Below are 14,690 nucleotides of genomic sequence, written 5' to 3' on the forward strand. Positions count from 1 at the left end.
AAAAATTTGATAGTCAAGTGTAAAACTTGAAAAATTCTCAACCTCAATTGTGAGAACATAACACATTGAAGATCACTTAGATCTCACAGTAATAGGCTGCATAGCCATTACCTTGTGTATGCTACAATTTAGATATAAAGGAATACACGTTGAAGGTAATCGCATGTCAAGATTGACAAAGCGTAGACCTTACAGTAAGAGGGGATAGTCTGCAAATGAGCAGTAGATCCCAACTCATCACCTTGTGATTCCAAATAAGACGAGGGAGAAATGTTCAAAAAATTTGCAAGTTTGACACGCGAGAGAAGCGAATCTCAATCGCAAAACATGTTCAATGAAATATGTGGTAAACACATGAAACATGTCATACTTTCTGGATGAAATCCGATAATTTATTTATATTATCAAGTCATTACATAATATAAATATACTAATAGTCACACAAGTTTTAACTAAAATAAGTCTAGAACTAGACTAAATGTAAGTAATCACATTAAAGACTAAACAATACTAGTCTACTCATATAGAAATACGTGACTAGTACTAACTAGTACTTAAATACGAAAAGAGAAGAAGAAAAGAAAACACAGCCACGAGGGCTAGCCCGAGGCTACACAACGCCTTGGCCTGGGCTTGCATAGCCGGAAGAGCCCAGCCAGCCTGCACCGCACTAGAGGCTGGAGCAGTTGTGGATAAGGCCACGACCCGCACGGCGCCAGCCTCCAGACCAACTCTCTATCTCCACCTCCTACACGGCGCGGCTGACAGAGACCAAGCCGCTGCACGCCCCAGCGCCTGCACGCCATCACCGGCCTAACGCAGACGAAGCGGCCCCCTCCTCCGAAGAGACGACGACCACGTCAGCGGGGACACGGCGACCAGCCTGAGGCGGGGCGGCGGCGAATCCAAGGCTCGCCGGAGCCCACGAGCCGGGGCGGCGACCAGGGCGACGGTCGAGGCTCGCCACGGCACGCCCGAAGAGGCGGCCGAAGCGTCACTCCGCGATGCTGTTCGAGCCCGCGACCATGTCCTGCAGTGGCGGGGCAAAGGCGTCGGCGCCTTCCATCCCTATTCCGAGGTGGATGATGCTGGATGTGCCGGTGGGCGCAGAGACGAAGCCGAGCGTGGCCTCCCCTTCCGCAAAGGCACGCATCGGGACGGGCACGTAGCCAGGAGGGCCACGGCTCGGGCCGGCGGTCTCGGCGGCCGGCGTGGGCGTCGGCGGCACCATCCAAGCTGTTGGTGGAGGAGGTGGTGGAGGCAGGGATCCAGGAGGCGGGGCAGGCGCGACGGCAGCCTCGTGCACCGCGGGGGCGCTCGGGCCGGTCACCAGCCAGGGGTCGAGCCCCATCGGCGTAGTGCGACGGGCGCGAGGAGCGCCGCGGTGGGCGCCTCCGGCGGCGCGGCAACCGCGTCCACGCGCACCCATCCCACCGCCTCTAGCAGCATTGCGGCCGAAGCGGCACATGGCCTGCATCCTCCGGCGGAAGCGCCGGAGTCCCCCTACTCCGTGGCGGCGACGGTAGCGGCGACCGTGCTCGCGGATGAGGCGAAGGAAAAAGGAGACGAGGCATGGCATCTCACCGACGGCAAGTTCCCCTTCCCTTCTCTCCTTCTCTGTTTGCTTTCGCTCTCTCTGGTAGCGCAAGTGCTGATAACGTGTTTGAAGAAAATGAGATTCTTCATTCAATGATGACAGGGATCTGCCATTTTATACAACGGGAGGAGACGCGATCATCCAAAGGGATGTGTCGGTTCCACGAAGAAAAGAGAGAGAACCGTCGTCGCGGGAGGAACTGCTTGACGGTTGGGCAAGGGGATATTTTCCCCTAATTACATAATTAGTTTTAACAGAGAGGTAATATATGTTGGGTTTAGTCCCATATCGGTTATGGGAGAAGACACATAACACGACTTATAAGGATGAGGGTGTCCACTCCTAACAGGCTAGTCTTTTGGTGGGGGGAGAGCGAAGGCCTGTTATATGGGAGAAGACACATAACACGACTTATAAGGATGAGGGTGTCCACTCCTAACAGGCTAGTCTTTTGGTGGGGGGAGAGCGAAGGCCTGTCATAAGTCGGTGTTGCTCTCTGGTTGGGCCGTAACCTCTGGGCCAGACCAGCTTTGAGATCCCGCTTGGAAGAAGAACAACTCCGTGAAGTCAGCGAACCAACGTAGTCGAACGGTGAAGCCACGGCAACGTTCCTATCCCGATAACTCAACGAGATATCGGTGCCAACGAATAGGGAGTGAGTGCGTGACATGCCAAATAATGATGTGGTGATCCCGTTTATCGGGTTCCCATGTGTCGGGGGCACAACAAAAGAGGAACAACGTGCAACGGGCAAACACGTATGGCGCAAGCATACGGTTTACATCTCATACATCACATGCACTCGGTTCACGACAACGTTCCAACGTATACCTTCGAAGCGTGCATATCGGAGCGGACTGGTCGTTGCGGTGTGAACATAGGTCGTCGTGGTCGTTGTGGAAGTAGCTGTACACGGGTCTTCGGCGTCGGTAAACGTACACTTGGCGTAGTGGCACACGTTTCTTCGCGTCGGTAGTCGTACACTACTTCGTAGATGTTCGGGGTCGTCGAGGATGTCGTGGTACTCGGCGAACTTGTCGGATCCACAATGGTAGGAATGGTGCACGCGGTCTTCGGCGACGTCCCAAGAGGCAGCAGGGCAAGGCAACAACAACAAGTAACTAAGCAGACATTTGGTGGCTGCAAGCAAGCAGCTAGCAGCAGCATCAAGCAACGGCGGCAGCAAGGCAGGGCGAGCAACAGGCACATCAAGCTATAGCAAGCAGCACCAGCGGCAAGCAACTTCAGCAGCATACAGCAACCGGCAAGCAACAGCAGCGGGGCGAGGGGAACAGGGAGGCGCGCTCAGGTCGGGCGAGGAAGGAGGAGGCCATGGCTGCCGTGGCGAGCGGGACCTCTCCGGTGGCCGGCCATGGAGAACTGCGGCAGGGCGAGGAGAGCTTGCGGGGGCAGGAGGCGAGGGGAACATCCGCGAGAGGAGGCGAGGGCAAGGGCGAGGGGCCCTGGAGGGGCTTGGCATGGGAGGCGAGCATGGCGGGGGTGACGCGGGAGGCGGGATCCGGTTGGAACGACAGACGCTCGGCAGGGGAGCTGCTCCCTGGTGCGAGCGAGGTGGTGAACGGGGAGAGGGGGTGCTCGCGAGGGACTCCGGCGGCGAGGGCATGGCGAGCGGCGACCAGAGGCGAGGTCGAGGGAAGAGGGAGGCCGCGGCACGGGGCTGTGGCGGCGCGGGAGCTCCTTGCGGCAGGGGCTCGCGAGGGACGGCGGCGCGGGGGATCTCCGGCGGCAGGGGAGCTCCTCCCTGGGCGAGCGAGGCCAATGGCGGCAGGGAATCAGGGCTAGGGCGGCGCTGGGTGCCCGAGGAGAGGATCGGGAGGAGGGAGCGGCGCTGGGAGGCCGAGGAAGGAGATGGGATCGGGAGGAGGCTGCACAGGGGCTCGCGAGGGAGAAGGGGATAGAGCGACGCCTCTTGTCGCTAGGGTTGGGCCTTGCCGTTGTGGGCCTTGGGCCGGCTTGGCTCAGGCTGGCCTCTCTCTCCCTCTCTCTTTATTTTTTTAATTTCTTTTACAACACTTGCAAAGAAATAAAACAATGGATGAAGTTGGAATTCCAACAAGAGAGAAATTTTTTCGGAGCCAGAAAAATAAGGAGGATTTAATAAAATTGGTTTGGAGATTTTTTACAGAATATAAATTCGGACAAGTTTTTGAATTTATATCAAACTTGCCTAAATTATAAACCATAACCAAACCAACCCCAAATGGACTGAGATTTTTGGTGGAGACCCTATACAATAGATATTATTTATGGGGTCAACCGAAACATTTATTTGAGCACTTAAATCTGCAACTCAAATAAATGAAAGCAAAGGGAAAAGGAAAGGATCAAGGAGTGGCTAGGAGAAGAGGGAAAAACAAATGAACACAACAAGGGAAGCAATCACACCAGAGATGATGGAGATGATGCATGATACAACTCTCCTACACTACAAGAGGATCTCGCCCCGAGATCCAAGAATGAAAGGGGGAGAGGATGAGAAGAACAAGAGGTAAAAACTTAATTGCTTCTTTGACAAACGAGTGAAACCAACGATCCTTGAAGGTTGCAAAGCGATGAGGACTGATATGAGAAACAAGCAAGAATTCACGGAAAATTTCGGCAGCACTTCGGTAGGAAAATGGAACAAAAAATTCGACAACATGAAAGAATTAGACAATATTCATAACAAGCAACTAAATAGAACAAGGGAACACCATGATCTTGACGGAACAAGAAGCTAGACCCAAAAGAGCAATATCACAATGCCTCCGGAACAATAGAATAGGAACTAGCTCATACGGAAGAAGAGAATGAAGAAAAGAATGACAACTATTATCGCAAATGAACTTGGCAAGCATCCTTGCAAGAAGAATTGAACGGAGTTGTTGGAAAACAACAACGAAAAGAACAAGATAGTAGTGGGCTTATGGAAACCTTTTCAAACTAATGAAGTGACAACCAACCACTAACAGAAACAAGGATTGATTGGGAGCAACAAGATATGAACACTTCTTTCACCAAGAGGATACATTGAGAACTTCGATAAATGATAATTACCATAATAGCAACAATCCATAGGAAAAGCTTTAGGTGAAATCCAAACCAAGATAGCTCAATGAAGAAATCATGGGTTGAAATATCTCATGATCAAAGAATTGGTGGATTTAATTATCTCATTCTAGAAAGGAAAACTCTTCGAGGATCCTACACTAACAATAATGCTATAATACCACCTCAAAGGATAAAGGAGAAAAAACACATAGGAAATGCAAGAGAAAGAATACTTGAGGTACCCAACAGGAATCTTGAAGACCACTTTGATAAAAATCACATCCTTGAAGAACCACCATGACGAGCCTCCGTATCAAAAGGATGATGCAAGATAAGAAGGATGAAAGAATAAGATTGAAGCCTTGCAAAGTCTTCAATGAAGCTTCACGAAGAGATACTTGAGAAAACTTGGAACTCCGGAAAAGAAAGAGAAGCACTTGAGAAAATAATTGATATCATGAGCCACTCCGGAAGAAGAATTGAAATCATTTGATGAAACAAGAATAAGAATTATGTTATGCTAATCCTTCATCAAGTTTAATTGATGACAAGCAACGGATTTAGCGTAGCACTTATTCTTCTAGAAATGATTGAGGAGAGATATGAGCACAAACTAGAAGAAATGTTGCAAGAAACACCCGTAAGAATTGAAATAAATGAGATAACTGATACGTCCATTTTGCATCATGCTTTCATGTTGATATTTATCGCTTTATGGACTGTTATATTACTTTGTGGTACCATACTTATGCCTTTTCTCTCTTATTTTACAAGGTTTATTTGAAGAGGGAGAATACCGGTAGCTGGAATTCTAGACTGGAAAAAGGAGCAAGTCTGAGTCCTCTATTCTACGCAACTCCAAATGCCCTGAAAATCAACGTGGAATTTTTTGGGAATATATAAAAAATACTGGGCGAAAGAAGTAACAGAGGGGAGCTACCAGGGGCCCACAAGCCTGGTAGCCGCCACCTACCCCCCTGGCGGCGGCTACAGGGCTTGTGGGCACCCTGGTGGCCCACTGGCCCCCTCTTTTGCTATATGAAGGGTTTCGTCCGAGAAAAAATCAGGGTGGAGCTTTTTCGTGGATTCTTCGACGCCACGAGGCGGAACTTGAGCAGAACCAATCTAGAGCTCCGGCAGGACGATCCTGCCGAGGAAACTTCCCTCCCGGAGGAGGAAATCGTCGCCATCGTCATCACCAACACTCCTCTCATCAGAGGGGAGTCATCTCCATCAACATCTTCATCAGCACCATCTCCTCTCCAAACCCTAGTTCAGCTCTTGTAACCAATCTCCGTCTCGCGACTCCGATTGGTACTTGTAAGGTTGCTAGTAGTGTTGATTACTCTTTGTAGTTGATGCTATTTGGATTACTTGGTGGAAGGGTTTATGTTCAGATCCTTGATGCTACTCATTACATCTCTAATCATGATTATGATTATGCTTTGTGAGTAGTTACTTTTGTTCCTGAGGACATGGGATAAGTCATGCTAATAATAGTCATGTGAATTTGGTATTTGTTCGGTATTTTGATATGTTGTATGTTGTCTTTTCCTCTACTGGTGTTATGTGAACGTCGACTACATAACACTTCACCATATTTGGGCCTAGAGGAAGGCATTGGGGAGTAGTAAGTAAATGATGGGTTGCTAGAGTGACAGAAGCTTAAACCCCAGTCTATGTGTTGCTTCGTAAGGGGCTGATTTGGATCCACTAGTTTAATGCTATGGTTAGACGTTGTCTTAATTCTTCTTTCGTAGTTGCGGATGCTTGTGAGAGGGGTTAATCATAAGTAGGATGCTTGTCCAAGTAAGGGCAGTACCCAAGCGCCGGTCCATCCACATATCAAACTATCAAAGTAACGAACGCGAATCACATGAACATGATGAAACTAGCATTACAGAAATTCTCGTGTGTCCTCAGGAGCGTTTTTCCTCCTATAAGACTTTGTTCAGGTTTGTCCCTTTCTACAAAAGGGATTGGGCCACTTTGCTGCACCATTGCTACTACTTGTTACTTGTTACTTTTCACTCGCTACATTTCACCTCACTACACCATCACTTGTTACCGCTACTTTTAGTGCTTGCAGTTATTACCTTGCTGAAAACCGTTTATCAGAGCCTTCCGCTCCTCGTTGGGTTCGATACTCTTACTTATCGAAAGGACTACGATTGATCCCTGATACGTCCATTTTGCATCATGCTTTCATGTTGATATTTATTGCTTTTTGGGCTGTTATATTACTTGTGGTACCATATTTATGCCTTTTCTCTCTTATTTTGCAAGGTTTATTTGAAGAGGGAGAATTCAGGCAGCTGGAATTCTAGACTGGAAGAGGAGCAAATCCTAGTCCACTATTCTGCACATCTCCAAATGCCCTAAAAATTTACGTGGATTTTTTGGGATTATATAAAAATTACTGGGCGAAAGAACTACCGAAGGGGGCTACCAGGGCGCCACAAGCCCTGACACCGCCAGCCCCCTGGTGGCGGAGTGGGGGCTTGTGGGCTCCTTAACGGCCCACTAGCCCCCCTCTTTTTCTATATGAAGCGTCCTGGTCCAGAAAAAAAATCAGAAGGGAGCTTTTTCGTGGTTTCGCCGCCGCCACGAGGCATAACTTGAGCAGATACAATCTAGAGCTCCGGCAGGACGATCCTGCCGGGGAAACTTCCCTCCCGGAGGGGGAAATCATCGCCATCGTCATCACCAACACTCCTCTCGTCGGAGGGGAGGCATCTTCATCAACATCTTCATCAACACCATCTCCTCTCCAATCCCTAGTTCATCTCTTGTAACCAATCTTCGTCTCGCAACTCCGATTGGTACTTGTAAGGTTGCTAGTAGTGTTGATTACTCTTTGTAGTTGATGCTAGTTGGATTATTTGGTGGAAGAGTTTATGTTCAGATCCTTGATGCTATTCATTACACCTCTGATCATGATTATGATTATGTTTTGTGAGTAGTTACTTTTGTTCCTGAGGACATGGGATAAGTCATGTTAATAAAAGTCATGAGAATTTGATATTCGTTCGGTATTTTGATATGCTATATGTTGTCTTTTCCTCTAGTGGTGTTATGTGAACGTCGACTACATAACACTTCACCATATTTGAGCCTAGAGGAAGGCATTGGGAAGTAGTAAGTAGATGATGGGTTGCTGGAGTGACAGAAGCTTAAACCCCAGTCTATGCGTTGCTTCGTGAGGGCCTGATTTGGATCCACTAGTTTAATGCTATGGTTAGAATTTGTCTTAATTCTTCTTTTGTAGTTGTGGATGCTTGCGAGAGAGGTTAATCACAAGTGGGATGCTTGTCCAAGTAATGGCAATACCCAAGCGCCGGTCCACCCACATATCAAACTATCAAAGTAACGAACGTGAATCATATGAACATGATGGAACTAGCATGACAGAAATTCTCGTGTGTCCTCGGGAGCGTTTTTCCTCCTATAAGACTTTGTTTAGGCTTGTCCCTTGCTACAAAAGGGATTGGGCCACTTGCTGCACCTTTGCAACTACTTGTTACTTGTTACTATTTGCTTGCTATGTTTCACCTCGCTACACAATCACTTGTTACCGCTACTTTCAGTTCTTGCAGTTATTACCTTGCTGAAATCCGTTTATCACAGCCTTCTGCTCCTCGTTGGGTTCGACACTCTTACTTATAGAAAGGACTACGATTTATCCCCTATACTTGTGGGTCATCAATCCCCTATACTTGTGGGTCATCAATGTTGGGGAACGTCGCATGGGAAACAAAAAATTTCCTACGCGCACGAAGACGTATCATGGTGATGTCCATCTACGAGAGGGGATGAATGATCTACGTACCCTTGTAGACCATACAGCAGAAGCGTTAGTGAACGCGGGTGATGTAGTGGAACGTCCTCACGTCCCTCGATCCGCCCCGCGAACTATCCCGTGATCAGTCCCACGATCTAGTGCCGAACGGACGGCACCTACGCGTTCAGCACACGTACAGCTCGACGATGATCTCAGCCTTCTTGATCCAGCAAGAGAGACGGAGAGGTAGAAGAGTTCTCCGGCAGCGTGACAGCGCTCCGGAGGTTGGTGATGATCTCGTCTCAGCAGGGCTCTGCCCGAGCTCCGCAGAAACGCGATCTAGAGGAAAAACCGTGGAGGTATGTGGTCGGGCTGCCGTGGAAAAGTCGTCTCAAATCAGCCCTAAAACCTCCGTATATATAGGTGGGAGAGGGGGGACCTTGCCTTGGGGCTCAAGGAGCCCCAAAGGGGTCGGCCGAGCCAAAGGGGGGAAGGACTCCCCCCCAAACCGAGTCCTACTTGGTTTGGTGGGTGGAGTCCTTTCCTCTCCCACCTCCTCCTTTTTTTCTTTTCTCTTTGATTTTTCTTCCAATGTGCATAGGGCCCTTTTGGGCTGTCCCATCAGACCACTAAGGGCTGGTGCGCCACCCTCAAGGCCTATGGGCTTCCCCAGGGTGGGTTGCCCCCCCCCCCCCCCGGTGAACTCCCGGAACCCATTCGTCATTGCGGGTACATTCCCGGTAACTCCGAAAACCTTCCGGTAATCAAATGAGGTCATCCTGTATATCAATCTTCGTTTCCGGACCATTCCGGAAACCCTCGTGACGTCCGTGACCTCATCCGGGTTTCCGAACAACATTCGGTAACCAACCATATAACTCAAATACGCATAAAACAACGTCGAACCTTAAGTGTGCTGACCCTGCGGGTTCGAGAACTATGTAGACATGACCCGAGAGACTCCTCGGTCAATATCCAATAGCGGGACCTGGATGCCCATATTGGATCCTACATATTCTACGAAGATCTTATCATTTGAACCTCAGTGCCAAGGATTCATATAATCCCGTATGTCATTCCCTTTGTCCTTCGGTATGTTACTTGCCCGAGATTCGATCGTCAGTATCCGCATACCTATTTCAATCTCGTTTACCGGAAAGTCTCTTTACTCGTTCCGTAACACAAGATCCCGCAACTTACACTAAGTTACATTGCTTGCAAGGCTTGTGTGTGATGTTGTATTACCGAGTGGGCCCCGAGATACCTCTCCGTCACACGGAGTGACAAATCCCAGTCTTGATCCATACTAACTCAACGAACACCTTCGGAGATACCTGTAGAGCATCTTTATAGTCACCCAGTTACGTTGCGACGTTTGATACACACAAAGTATTCCTCCGGTGTTAGTGAGTTATATGATCTCATGGTCATAGGAACAAATACTTGACACGCAGAAAACAGTAGCAACAAAATGACACGATCAACATGCTACGTCTATTAGTTTGGGTCTAGTCCATCACGTGATTCTCCTAATGACGAGATCCAGTTATCAAGCAACAACGCCTTGTTCATAATCAGAAGACACTGACTATCTTTGATCAACTGGCTAGCCAACTAGAGGCTTGCTAGGGACAGTGTTTTGCATTTGTATCCACACATGTAAATGAGTCTTCATTCAATACAATTATAGCATGGATAATAAACGATTATCTTGATACAGGAATTATAATAATAACTATATTTATTATTACCTCTAGGGCATAATTCCAACAGTCTCCCACTTGCACTAGAGTCAATAATCTAGCCCTCACATCATCATGCGAATTACATTGTAATAAATCTAACACCCATACAGTTCTGGTGTTGATCATGCTTTGGCTGTGGAAGAGGTTTAGTCAGCGGGTGTGCTACATTCAGATCCGTGTGCACTATGCATATATTTACGTCCTCTCCTTCGACGTAGTCGCGGATGAGGTTGAAGCGTCGTTTGATGTGTCTGGACTTCTTGTGAAACCGTGGTTCCTTTGCTAAGGCAATGGCACCCGTGTTGTCACAGAACAAGGTTATTGGATTCAGTGCGCTTGGCACCACTCCAAGATCCGTCATGAACTGCTTCATCCAGACACCCTCCTTAGCCGCCTCCGAGGCAGCCATGTACTCCGCTTCACATGTAGAATCTGCTACGACGCTTTGCTTGGAACTGCACCAGCTTACCGCACCCCCATTAAGAATAAATACGTATCCGGTTTGCGACTTAGAGTCGTTCGGATCTGTGTCAAAGCTTGCATCGACGTAACCTTTTACGGCGAGCTCTTCGTCACCTCCATACACGAGAAACATCTCCTTAGTCCTTTTCAGGTACTTCAGGATATTCTTGACCGCTGTCCAGTGATCCACTCCTGGATTACTCTGGAACCTACCTGCCATACTTATGGCCAGGCTAACGTCCGGTCTAGTGCACAGCATTGCATACATGATAGAACCTATGGCTGAAGCATAGGGGACGGAGCGCATATGCTCTCTATCTTCATCAGTTGCTGGGCACTGAGACTTACTCAATCTCGTACCTTGTAAAACTGCCAAGAACCCCTTCTTGGACTGTTCCATTTTGAACCTCTTCAAAACTTTATCAAGGTATGTGCTTTGTGAAAGTCCTATCAGGCGTCTTGATCTATCCCTATAGATCTTAATGCCTAGAATGTAAGCAGCTTCTCCTAGGTCCTTCATAGAGAAACTTTTATTCAAGTAATCCTTTATGCTCTCCAAAAACTCTACGTTGTTTCCAATCAGCAATATGTCATCCACATATAATATTAGAAACGCCACAGAGCTCCCACTCACTTTCTTGTAAATACAAGATTCTCCAACCACTTGTATAAACCCAAATGCTTTGATCACCTCATCAAAGCGTTTGTTCCAACTCCGAGATGCTTGCACCAGTCCATAAATGGATCGCTGGAGCTTGCACACCTTGTTAGCATTCTTAGGATCGACAAAACCTTCGGGTTGCATCATATACAATTCTTCCTTAAGGAAACCGTTAAGGAACGCCGTTTTGACATCCATCTGCCAGATTTCATAATCGAAAAATGTAGCTATTGCTAACATGATTCTGACGGACTTAAGCATCGCTACGGGTGAGAATGTCTCATCGTAGTCAACTCCTTGAACTTGTGAAAAACCCTTTTCCACAAGTCGAGCTTTATAAACGGTCACATTGCCGTCAGCGTCCGTCTTCCTCTTAAAGATCCATTTGTTCTGAATACCTTGCGGCCCTCAGGCAGTACCTCCAAAGTCCACACTTTGTTCTCATACATGGATCCTATCTCGGACTTCATGGCTTCTAGCCATTTGTTGGAATCTGGGCCCACCATTGCTTCTTCATAATTTGCAGGTTCATTGTTGTCCAACAACATGATTGATAAGACGGGATTACCGTACCACTCTCGAGAAGCACGTGGTCTCCTCGACCTGCGTGGTTCGACAGAAACTTGAATCGGAGTTTCATGATCATCATCATTAACTTCCTCCTCAACCGGCGTCGCAACGACAGAGGTTTCCCCTTGCCCTGCGCCACCATCCAGAGGGATGAGAGGTTCGACAACCTTGTCAAGTTCTATCTTCCTCCCACTCAATTCTCTCGAGAGAAACTCCTGTTGGAATTATGCCCTAGAGGCAATAATAAATATAGTTATTATTATAATTCCTGTATCAAGATAATCGTTTATTATCCATGCTATAATTGTATTGAATGAAGACTCATTTACATGTGTGGATACATAGACAAAACACCGTCCCTAGCAAGCCTCTAGTTGGCTAGTCAGTTGATCAAAGATAGTCGGTGTCTTCTGATTATGAACAAGGTGTTGTTGCTTGATAACTGGATCACGTCATTAGGAGAATCACGTGATGGACTAGACCCAAACTAATAGACGTAGCATGTTGATCGTGTCATTTTGTTGCTACTGTTTTCTGCGTGTCAAGTATTTATTCCTATGACCATGAGATCATATAACTCACTGACACCGGAGGAATGCCTTGTGTGTATCAAACGTCGCAACGTAACTGGGTGACTATAAAGATGCTCTACAGGTATCTCTGAAGGCGTTAGTTGAGTTAGTATGGATCAAGACTGGGATTTGTCACTCCGTGTGACGGAGAGGTATCTCGGGGCCCACTCGGTAATACAACATCACACACAAGCCTTGCAAGCAATGTGACTTAGTGAAAGTTGCGGGATCTTGTATTACGGAACGAGTAAAGAGACTTGACGGTGAACGAGATTGAAATAGGTATGCGGATACTGACGACCGAATCTCGGGCAAGTAACATACCGAAGGACAAAGGGAATGACATACGGGATTATATGAATCCTTGGCACTGAGGTTCAAACGATAATATCTTCGTAGAATATGTAGGATCCAATATGGGCATCCAGGTCCCGCTATTGGATATTGACCGAGGAGTCTCTCGGGTCATGTCTACATAGTTCTCGAACCCGAGGGTCTGCACACTTAAGGTTCGACGTTGTTTTATGCGTATTTGAGTTATATGGTTGGTTACCGAATGTTGTTCGGAGTCCCGGATGAGATCACGGACGTCACGAGGGTTTCCGGAATGGTCCGGAAACGAAGATTGATATATAGGATGACCTCATTTGATTACCGGAAGGTTTTCGGAGTTACCGGGAATGTACCGGGAATGACGAATGGGTTCCGGGAGTTCACCGGGGGGCAACCCACCCCGGGGAAGCCCATAGGCCTTGAGGGTGGCACACCAGCCCTTAGTGGGCTGGTTGGACAGCCCAAAAGGGCCCTATGCGCCTAGGAAAGAAAATCAAAGAGAAAAGAAAAAAAAAGAGGAGGTGGGAAGGGAAGGAAGGACTCCCACCCACCAAACCAAGTCCAACTCGGTTTGGGGGGGGAGCCTTCCCCCTTGGACTCGGCCGACCCCCTTGGGGCTCCTTGAGCCCCAAGGCAAGGTCCCCTCCCTCCCACCTATATATACGGAGGCTTTAGGGTTGATTTGAGACGACTTTTCCACGGCAGCCCGACCACATACCTCCACGGTTTTTCTCTAGATCGCGTTTCTGCGGAGCTCGGGCGGAGCCCTGCTGAGACAAGGTCATCACCAACCTCCGGAGCGCCGTCACGCTGCCGGAGAACTCTTCTACCTCTCCGTCTCTCTTGCTGGATCAAGAAGGCCGAGATCATCGTCGAGCTGTACGTGTGCTGAACGCGGAGGTGCCGTCCGTTCGGTACTAGATCGTGGGACTGGTCGCGGGATTGTTCGCGGGGCGGATCGAGGGACGTGAGGACGTTCCACTACATCAACCGCGTTCACTAACGCTTCTGCTGTACGATCTACAAGGGTACGTAGATCATTCATCCCCTCTCGTAGATGGACATCACCATGATAGGTCTTCGTGCGCGTAGGAAATTTTTTGTTTCCCATGCGACGTTCACCAACAGTGGCATCATGAGCTAGGTTCATGCGTAGATGTCTTCTCGAGTAGAACACAAAAGTTTTTGTGGGCGATGATGTGCGTTTTGCTGCCCTCCTTAGTCTTTTCTTGATTCCGCGGTATTGTTGGATTGAAGCGGCTTGGACCGACATTACTCGTACGCTTACGAGAGACTGGTTTCATCGTTACGAGTAACCCCGTTGCTCAAAGATGACTGGCAAGTGTCGGTTTCTCCAACTTTAGTTGAATTGGATTTGACCAAGGAGGTCCTTGGATGAGGTTAAATAGCAACTCATATATCTCCGTTGTGGTGTTTGCGTAAGTAAGATGCGATCCTACTAGATACCCATGGTCACCACGTAAAACATGCAACAACAAAATTAGAGGACGTCTAACTTGTTTTTGCAGGGTATGCTTGTGATGTGATATGGCCAACGATGTGATGTGATATATTGGATGTATGAGATGATCATGTTGTAATAGTAAATATCGACTTGCACGTCGATGGTACGGCAACCGGCAGGAGCCATAGGGTTGTCTTTATACTAACGTTTGTGCTTGCAGATGCGTTTACTAGTTTGCTAGGATGTAGCTTTAGTAGTAATAGCATGAATAGCACGACAACCCCGATGGCAACACGTTGATGGAGATCATGGTGTGGCGCCGGTGACAAGAAGATCGTGCCGGTGCTTTGGTGATGGAGATCAAGAAGCACGTGATGATGGCCATATCATGTCACTTATGAATTGCATGTGATGTTAATCCTTTTATGCACCTTATTTTGCTTAGAACGACGG

General features: G+C 48.0%; 1 pseudogene; it reads left to right on the plus strand.

Moving 5' to 3' along the window:
- Nucleotides 1–1,004: 1,004 nt before the first annotated feature.
- Nucleotides 1,005–1,693, plus strand: LOC123428737 (annotated as a pseudogene).
- Nucleotides 1,694–14,690: the final 12,997 nt, after the last annotated feature.

This window comes from Hordeum vulgare, chromosome 2H (assembly GCF_904849725.1).
Source record: "Hordeum vulgare subsp. vulgare chromosome 2H, MorexV3_pseudomolecules_assembly, whole genome shotgun sequence".
Lineage (NCBI taxonomy): Eukaryota > Viridiplantae > Streptophyta > Magnoliopsida > Poales > Poaceae > Hordeum > Hordeum vulgare.